The 10228-nt window shown below is 46.1% G+C and overlaps 1 long non-coding RNA gene across 1 annotated transcript; it reads left to right on the top strand.

The window, feature by feature from the left end:
• Positions 1-4649: 4649 nt before the first annotated feature.
• Positions 4650-5171, top strand: LOC127647341 (uncharacterized). Its single transcript, XR_007971048.1, has 3 exons — positions 4650-4723; positions 4888-5047; positions 5133-5171. It is a non-coding gene; the product is annotated as an uncharacterized LOC127647341 (long non-coding RNA).
• Positions 5172-10228: the final 5057 nt, after the last annotated feature.

The raw sequence follows: 10228 nt of genomic DNA, 5'->3' as shown, positions 1-10228 counted from the left end.
TTCTGAGTGGTGTCCACCAAGCCACTAGAGAAAATGAATTATATAAATTATACATGGGACTCACTCTTGCATTGCTCCGTGAGATCCCACGGCTTCTGAGCCTGTGTTTGAGAGTCACAGAAGTACCACAGATAATAGAACAAGCAGTTGGAGGCAGCCTCACGCTAGTGTCTGCTTGGAGGATAGGAAACTAATAGTTACAGGATAAGTAGAGAATGAGTAGAGTGAAAATATGCAGAAACTCTGCAGAAACATTGGCGGTTGCTGCCACATGGAAATTAGCTCTCACGGGAGCTGCTGTTGTGCTGGAGGTCTGCGCAAAGCCCGTGGCTGGAAGGCCATCCCCACAGCCCCTCTTGAGGAAGGGGGTTATACTCCCACCACCCAGGCAAGTCTGCCTGTGGCAAGAGTGTGCCCCTGCCCCTTTAAGAAAGCCTGCCTCGTCCAGGTCTCAACATTAAGCCACCTCCAGACACAAGTCATTCGATGGGAGGTGCTCACGCAGCAAAAGGGCTAACCTAAGCTAACGGCTTGGCTGCTGCTCATGCAGGTGAGCCCATCCTGAGATCGAATGGGGGCCCTAACTGCATTAGAATGAGTCCTCACAGTGGTATGAACGGAAGAGCCGATGATACAAATAAGCATGAGTTAGCTCACAAAGCATTCGCACGGGATAATCCTCAGCGAATGGGAGAGACCTAGAATGCATGCAAGTGGGAGGGCCCTCATGGCATCCGAACAGGAGGGTCCATGTGTACAGACTAGGCTGTTTGGATCTACCCCCAGGTTGAAATTGTAAATTGAATATCCTCTTTTGTTGATCTGATTTGAAGAATTGGGTAAGCCTAGCCTGAATTTGAATGGGGATTCATCCCATGTTTGAAAAGAAGAGCCCTCACTGCGATTTGAATGGGAGAGACCAAGACCTGAATGTGGTGAATCTCTCTGCATTCGAATGGGAGAGCTCTTACTGCAAATCAAACGGAAGAGCCCGTGCTGCGTTTGAAAGGGAGAGCCCATGCTGCATTTGAACAGGAGCGTCCATGCTGCATTTGAAAGGGAGAGCACATGCTGCATTTGAATGGGAGTATCTGTGCTGCATTTGAGCGGGAGAGCACACAACCTGGACGTGGTGACTCTCGTTGCATTAGAACAGGAGAGCTCTTACTGCAATTTGAATGGGAGAGCCCACGCTGCATTTGAAAGGACGTGTGAGTGCAAAATTATGTCAGATTGTTGAAACAATTTAAAGTTATACAGAAATAGGTTCTATGGTCATGCTTGTCAAGAGTTTGTAATCCAATGATTCGGGTAAAAGTAGAGAAGTCTTGTCTGTAAAATTAAAAGGACAGATTGATTTCACCTGCATGAAACATTTGTCCTGGGTGGGAGGAAAGTCATGTTATAGTCTAGTGATGATTAAAAGTGTGTAGAAGGGCTTGCTTCATAGTTATCGGAACTGTGCGGTGAGCTCGAGGAGGCGAGACACATTTGTGGAACGATTCATGAATGAGTTGTGATGCGGAGCGCGACCTGCCGCTTGCGGAGCAATGTAGTATGTAGATTTGCGCAGAGTAGTGTAGTATGTTATCCACAACTGTCACATGGATCTGTCATGGATAAGTGGGCGGAGCCAAATGCTGGAGGAATTGTCGCAGCATGGATTTAATTTACAGATTAAATGAACATGCTCCTCTCTAACTTTTTATGAAACTCTTTTCAAATTACAACACAAGCATATTATTATTATTATTATTTTATTTAAAAGGTACTGCATGACAGGAATGACCCACCTGATATTTGACTTTCAAAATAATTCATGTAAGTATTAAATGCACATGAAATCCACGGCGATGTGGGACCAGGGACGGTGAGGTATGGGGAGTGGTTGGAGAAGCCCTGCGGGTGGTTGCTTCGGAGTCTTAGACGCGTTTCAGGCGGGACACCCGTGCACGAAGTCGGTGGCATCTTCTTGTAGGGTTCCCTACCAGAAACGGTTTTGCAGCAGGCGTATAGTGCCCAGATAGCAAAAAATGTCCGCACGGCTTCGTTTTGCCGCCGTCCCCAAGCTGTCGGCTATAGGTGCGTCTCACTGGCGGGGATGAAGCGTTTGCCGCCGAATTCGTCACGCCCATTTCCCAGATAGCAAAAAATGTCCGCACGGCTTCGTTTTGCCGCCGTCCCCAAGCTGTCGGCTATAGGTGCGTTCAGACGGCGGGCGCCCGCTTCATTTTCTCTGGCGGTTGCCTCGCGGCAATCGACCGCTGACCGGCGACGGCAAGCCGCTTTGAAATCACGAGGACAGCTTAGACTCTCAAAATCGACCAGCCATGTTGGCTATTATTATTTTTGCTCCAAAGCCATTAGGGTTTATAACAGATTCTTGACTCTTGATTCCATGATAAGGTAAGGTTTAGGAAATGACATTTAAATTACTTTGAAACTCTGAAGCGATTATACAGTAATATATGTAAAATATATTGAATTATTTATACACAGGTGAAAATTGTTTACATTTATTTGATTGATGCACATTGAGACAGGCACCAATAAACCAAAAATAATTCCTTTTTGTAAAACTTACTTGGCAATAAATATCTTTCTGATTCTGATTAGGTTTTAAAATAGATATTTAATACAGGGTATGAACAATTTAGCAGAATAAATTGATGAAGTTAGACTTTTCACCAATGCCTGTATCAGTGAACAGTGAAAGACATCTGCAACATGGCCAAAATATCGGGTAGCCTATACTTTAATTATTTTTTATTAATTTGCAACCATGGTGATATCTATCATAAACATGAAAATCCCTGTTTTGGCGTGAAGGATAAACTCAATGAAAAAGCGAAATTATCCTCTGGTTTCACAGTTGCGCAGAAATTTCGTTTATGTCTACATTTTTCCAACCTCGATTTTTTTTGTTATTTTACCTTTTACAGGTTTTGCAATTTGACCTGTACAAATGTTTAAGAAAGTGTTAAAGTCCCTGTAAAGGTAATACAAAAAATCTAAACACATTATAAATGTTAAAAATGTATTGCTAAAACACATGACAAAGACTGAACAGTGAAGTTCCGCTGTCGCCAAATCTGTTTCCGGTTTACTTGCGCGTCGCCCAAAATGTCTGTTTTTACTCGACGTCTCCAGAATCTTCCGAAAATACTGGCGTCAGCGATGTTCATCGCATTGTTGATGCCTGGTCCCCTGCTCCGACAAGCAAGAGGGACAAGGGCTTTAAACTCTACATATCGAGTTATCTGCACAACTACAAGGGTAAGTATTTTAATCTAATGTGGTGTGCCGGCAGATAGCGGCTAAGCTAGTTCAGCCACGTGTTCATTTTTAATGTAACGTTAGTATAGAAGCTTGTTTTTTCTTAGTTTTAAAGCAGACTGTTTGTTAATTTTTGTGATAATTGTGATATCAATTATATTAACTTGGTCTCCTCTCAGTTTCTAATAAAGATCAGGACACCGGTGAAGTCACTGTCAGGGCATTGTGTTACAGGTCCATGAGAAAATCAGATAAACCTCACAGTTGAGTGTATGGTGAAGCTAGAATTAATAAGACCGCAGTTATAGGCTTGTTACTTTAATAGCCCGATGTTCCTGGGGACTCGGCTAAGGTTATTCATGATTAATGTAACTCAAATGAAAACAGTTATTGTAGGCAGGTAAGTTTCCCTAGCTGGTCCCCTCTGTGTAAAATGCGTTCTTATTCAAGTTTTCAACTCAGTCATTCGTTTAAGATGCAATCTTGTGTTATAAGTATTAGGCTATCATGATTATACAGTGAGCAAGCTATATAAATAAGTATTTAATATAATAAGTGTAGAGCAACAACCGAGGGTGTAAGGTAAAGGCTGAATATTGTAGATTTATTACAATATGTTGCATGTTTGAATTAAAATACCTGTGGATATGCAGGAGCACACACTCTACAAAGGCCTGACTGGAGATTTGCCTGATCTATCCGTTCCTTCAGGTGAGTAGGGATATAACAATAGCACATTTCACTGTACAGTATGATATATCAACCAAAATCTGTATACCAATATTTCATTTTCTTTTTCCTCCCTTTTACAAACAAATATTCTGCTTCAAAGAAAAAAAATGAAATTGATGTTATCATAAGGGTTCTTCATTATGAACTTGTATGCCATGCATAACATACTGTGGATAGAAATTACAGGGAAAGTTACTGGTATGATAATTGTGGTTATATTATATTACTATTATATTTAGTGTATTGCTAATCAATATATTGTTACTTCCCAGATGACAGCGGCTCGCTTCAAGAGCAGGTGAAGCAAGTTGGGACAATGTTGAAGACATTTGCTCGCACTGGGCAATCGGGTACAACTTGCAAACAACACCTGTGGTTGTTGGTTTAATTCCCACTGGGGCCACCTGTACATGTAGTAGACCTAGATATAAATGTCATAGTTTAGTATTTGAAGGTCCAGGACTGACTACTTTATTCTTTTATTCTGGGAACCCCTGTAGGTGCAGATCAAACCCTAATGCTGCGACGTCTTGGGAGTTTGGCGATGTTGTGCGTAGCATGGACGACAAAATGCTATGCTGCAACGTTTCAGTGCCAATGTGTCTGTTGGAGAGTTATCCCTGACAGGGGATCTGTTACTCCCCTAGACACCCAGGAACATTTGGCGTTGCTTGACAACAGTTTGAGGCAGGATAAAGAGCTCCAGCAACGATTTGTAAGTGTGCCGATTTCGTTTATAACGGTATAGGGTAATCTAAAAAGTACAATTAAGATCGTACACTGCATATTCTACAGTCTGAATCCACAGCCTGTCACATTTTAAATTTATGAGAAGCTTCAGAGAAATGTAATTTGTAACATGTTTTTTTGTATTTTCAGCTTCGGTTTTTGGCAATCAAATGTGGGAGGGACCTAAAGACAACCGTGTGGCGAATGCTTCAGAGTATCTTCTCTAATCACCTTTCCATCAATACAACCTGGACTGGTGTAGGGGATAAAGCATGTTTTAGAGACATGTTCCTGAAGACCATTGTTCAAAGTAAGTTGGATATTTTTTTATATTTAAGTAGATGTGTATGACCTTATTCCATTCAAATGGAATGACAGATCTTTATTTTCTACAGGAGCCATCCGGAAGAACCCGGCAACACAGGATGCCACTGACGAGGCGATCCAGGTTAACGTTACGCGTTACCTGAAAGGAGCATCTGAACATGAAGGTGGAAAAGGCGCTGCACAGCTGAGAGGGACCCACAGCCGACCCCTTAAACCTAGGCTGACTACTGACACCCCAGCATCACTGACAACTGGAACCCTTTCTTTATCCTGCAGTCAGTAACATCAAGACCCCTAAAGAAGCCTGCTAAAAGTGTCAGACTACACTCACCCAATCCACACTGTTCACTGTGGAAATTGCTCTTTTTTTTTTCTTTTTTTTTTTTTTTCTCGTGACCCTGCTTTGAGGGCAGCTCCTTGGATGAATATGGGATGGTTTGTCCTTTTATACAGGCGCACGAGGAATCACTGAAGATATGCCAATTTGCACTGCCTCATTCTGGGGGTCGGGGAAAACCGGTGATTCTTAGCCCAGAAGTCCCCAACCTCTCCAGACATTCTGATTGGCTGTGTTCTCTACAGCCAGATTTTCTGCTGTTAATTATATTTATTCCCACTTGTTGTCATGTGTAAGTTGAATGTCAAAATGTATATTATACCTGCACATTCCTTGATACCAAAGATCTCAATTATTTCATATACAATTTGCTGCTTATTTCATTGTTACAGTGCTTAACTATTCTATTTTTAAATATAGCTTGTAAATCCTAGATTATACATCTAATACTTGATATTTGCACATTATCTGGTATCAAATATTCTACTTACCGTGACTTTAGTATTGGCTTATTTAATTCAGTGACTGGCTTATTCGTCAGTGCTTAACAATTCTATTTCATACCTCTGATACTTGATATTGCACATTAACTAGTACCAAAAATTCGACTTTCATTCCGTCACAGTGCTTAACTGTTATTCTATTGTTAAATATAGCTTGTAAAGGTCAGCATTGCAGTTATAATGGTATATTCTACTCCAGAGCTTTACTCTAAATTATTACCACTTAACCTATTGTTAGAAATGACTTGTAAATATGATGTTATACCTCAATTTATTTGGTATCCTGCACTTTCTTTGGTACCAAATATCCTCATTGCTTGTGTTTACTGGTAATTCTTTTCATCCCAGAGCTGACCTCTTTATATTATTAACAATTATTGTAAGTGTTACAATAGTGTTTTTAAAAAAAAAGAAATTGGAAACCTGCATGTTCTTTTGTGTGTGTATATATAATGTTTGTATTTTTCTGTTATTTATATTTCAGTGATATGACATCTTGTTTCAATGACAGTTACTGTACTTTGAAATGTGGAATTAAAACGCCAAATGGAAATTTGTCTGGTTTGATCAATCATTATTCTTGATAAACTGCATGCTATAAATAAATATATATATATATATATATATATATATATATATATATATATATATATATATATATATATATATACACAATAAGCGGCGGCAGATCGCTTGAAAAAAGCGTTTGCCTCAGACGGTCCGCCTTCGATATAACGGCGGCGGAGCGGCGGCTGGCCAGCGGGCTGTCCGCGTATCGAAGGCGGTAGGAAGGCGGCTGCCACTTTTAAAAAGCGGCTGCCGCCGGCGGACCGCCGTCGAACGTGTTTGCGATATCGCCATTCTGCCGCTTCTACTGCCGCCGGCGCACCGCCAGCGGACCGCTGACTTCTTGCTATCTGGGTGGTTGCGATCCCGGGGTGCCCGGAGTTCGCGGAGTCATGAACCCAGCAAATAACTCTCTCTCGGAGGCTGTGTGGCACGAATGTCCGGTTGGGTGGGCAGTCGGGCGGAGGCGGATCGGTCGCTTGGGCCTGGACGATATCTGCCATGATGTCCCATTGGACTGGGGCCAGAATCAAGGTGGACGGAAGGATGGGCTCAACGGTGGAGCTCGGGGGCATGGCATCGTGCTGCCGGGAAAGTGAGTCGGCCTTGACGTTCTTTGAGCCTGGCAGGTAGGAGATGGAGAAGCGGAAGCGAGTGAAGAACAGCGCCCAACGAGCCTGCCGGGGGTTGAGCCTCTTGGCAGAGCGCAAATATTCCAGGTTGCAGTGGTCTGTTAGGACTTGGAAGGGATGTCGAGCTCCCTCCAACCAATGTCGCCATTCCTCCAAGGCGGCCTTCATTGCCAGGAGTTCGCGGTTGCCGACATCGTAATTCCGCTCCGCGGGCGAGAGCTTGCGGGAGTAAAACGCGCAGGGGAACAGCTTGAGGGGGTTGCCCTGGCGTAGCGAGAGGATGGCACCAATGCCTAAGCTGGATGTGTCTACTTCTACTACGAAGGGGAGGTCTGGGTTGGGGTGGTGCAGAATGGGAGCTGAGGTAAACCGTTCCTTGAGCTGGTTGAATGCCCGGAGTGTGTCGCTGGACCAGTGAAGCTTGGTAAGTCCCGCCTTTACCATGGCGGTGAGCGGCGCGGCGACCGTACTGAAGTTCCTAATAAAGCGTCGGTAGAAGTTGGAGAAACCTAGGAACCTCTGCAGTTCCTTTACAGTGTTGGGTTGTGGCCAGTTGAGGACCGCCTGTACCTTGCTCTCGTCCATGGCCACTCCCTCTGGGCTGATGATGTACCCGAGAAATGTCACAGTGGTTAAATGGAACTCGCACTCCTCGGCCTTGGCGTAAAGTTGATGCTCTGCCAGACGTTTCAGCATGGTCCTAACCTGCGTGATGTGTTCCTCCAGGGAGTTGGAGTAGATGAGTATGTCGTCGATGTAGATGATTACACACCGGTTGAGCATGTCTCGGAAGATGTCGTTGATGTACGACTGAAACACGGAGGGGCTATTGGACAGGCCGAAAGGCATCACCAAATATTCATAGTGGCCGTTGGTAGTGGAGAAAGCAGTCTTCCACTCATCCCCCTCGCGGATGCGGATGAGGTTGTAAGCACAGCGCAGGTCCAGCTTGGTATAAATCTTGGCAGACCGGAGTTGTTCGAGGGCCACGGGAATCAAAGGGAGCGGGTAGCGGAATTTTACGGTGACATCGTTGAGCCTGCAGTAGTCGATGCAGGGGCGCAATGACCCGTCTTTCTTACCCACGAAGAAGACTGCTGCGGCTGGAGAAGTGGATGGCCGAATGAACCCCTTGGCGAGTTCTTCCTCGATGTAGGTTCTCATCGCTTGGGATTCGGGTTCTGAGAGGGGAAAGATGCGTCCCTTGAGTGGTGACAAGCCAGGAATGAGCTCAATGGCACAGTCGTGAGTGCGATGAGGCGGGAGCTGTGCTGCCTTGACCTTGCTGAAGGTTACGCTTAAATCAGCGTATTCAGTGGGTACCAGGGAGGAGCCGTGAGGCACTGCCGAGATTTTAGCGGAGCCAGCCATGATGGGTGTGGAGGATTTTAGACATTTCATGAAGCAGTCGTCGCCCCATTGAGTGATTTGCTGCTCCCGCCAGGAGATTTGTGGGTTGTGTTGGCGTAACCAGGGGTGGCCGAGAATAACTGGATTGTGGGGTGAGTGGATGATGAAGAAGCGTGTAGTTTCGGTGTGCAGTGCCCCCACCTGCAGGGTCACATCGGTGGTGGTGTAGCACACGCGACCGGTCCCCAGGGGGCGCCCGTCTAACGCCGCCACTGCCAAAGGAGGAGTACAAGATATCAAGGGAATGTTAGCACGTTTGCACAGTGACTCATCAATAAAGTTCCCCGCTGCTCCCGAATCAATCATAGCATGGGTAGTGAGGTTAGTAGTGAAGTGAGTGAGTTTAATGGGGACTATAAGACAGGAAGCAGTGAGAGGGGAGGTGGTGAGTTGACTCACCTCGGCCTGTGGAGGGCGTCGCGGGCAGTTAGCGCGTAGATGCCCCGCTTGACCGCAGTAGAGGCAGAGGTTGTGCGAGAGGCGGCGTTCCTTCTCTTCGTGAGAGAGATGGGTCCGACCGACCTGCATAGGTTCGGGTTCCTCGTGGAATGAGCGAGTCGGAGCTGCCGGCGCGGACCACCGGGTTGGTCGCCTGGAGCGGATGAGGTTGTTGATACGTATGGCGAGGGTGATGAATTGGTCAAGGGACATCCCTTCGTCATGGCAGGCCAGTTCAGACTGAAGCTCGGCACTCAGACCCCGTCGAAAGTGGAGCTTGAGGGGGCTTTCCGGCCAGCCGGTCTGCGTAGCGAGAGTGCGGAAGGAAAGCGCGTAGTCCGCTGCCGTGCGATTACCCTGACGCAGGGCTATCAGCTGTTCGCCTGGGCTCTTGCCACTCTCGGGGTGATCAAAGACTGTGGTCAGGCTGCCCATGAAGGATTCGTAGGTTGACTGGGCGAAACCCTGGTTGGTCCAGATCGCGTTGGCCCAATCAAGAGCTTGGCCCGTGAGCACGGAACATACGAAGAGGATCTTACTCTCATTGGTGGGGTAAAGTGCCGGTTGTTGGGAGAGGAAGACTGAGCACTGCATGAGGAATCCCTTGCACTTCGAGGGCGTACCGTCAAACTTCTCGTGGTGTGCGAGGCGAGGGCCGGTGATCGGTTTGTAGTGAAGAACGGCGTCAGCCGCTGGGCTGGCTGGAGGCACGGTTGGCGCCGGTGCTGGCTGGCTGAGAGCTTGTACAGCCCACATATTTTCATCCACGGCGGTCGTCAGACGGCCGAGTTGATGGTGTTGCGCAGATAGCTGATTCGCTTGGGTGGTGAGCTCTTCAGCCATACGTGATATCACCACTGGATCGATGTTTGGCGAAGTCTTCTGTAACAAAGACTCAGGTAGGTTGGGATCCATAAGCAGTGTTTATTTATTGAACTCACAGATCAATGCAGGCAATGGTCAGGCAATGGGTAATCAGGGCTATCGTAGGCAGTGCCAGGGCATTGTGAGGAAGGCAGGATGTCAGGGCAGGCAGCAATGTGCAATCACGAAGGGACAGGCAAGGTTCAGGTAGGCAGGCAGTAATCAATCGTAGTCAGCGGGAACAGCAAGGTCAGTAAGCAGATAATCAGACAGGAATGGTAGTTAGAACGCTCAGTAGTGTAGCCGGAACAAACAAGACTTCACAGTGAGTGTGTCACTGCGTGAAGCTTAAATAGAGGGAGCTGGGATAGGAATCAGCTGTGAATTTAATCAAGCCCGGTATGTGGGTGCAT

Source organism: Xyrauchen texanus, chromosome 1, assembly GCF_025860055.1.
Source record: "Xyrauchen texanus isolate HMW12.3.18 chromosome 1, RBS_HiC_50CHRs, whole genome shotgun sequence".
NCBI lineage: Eukaryota > Metazoa > Chordata > Actinopteri > Cypriniformes > Catostomidae > Xyrauchen > Xyrauchen texanus.
This window is presented reverse-complemented; position numbering and strand designations above follow the sequence as displayed.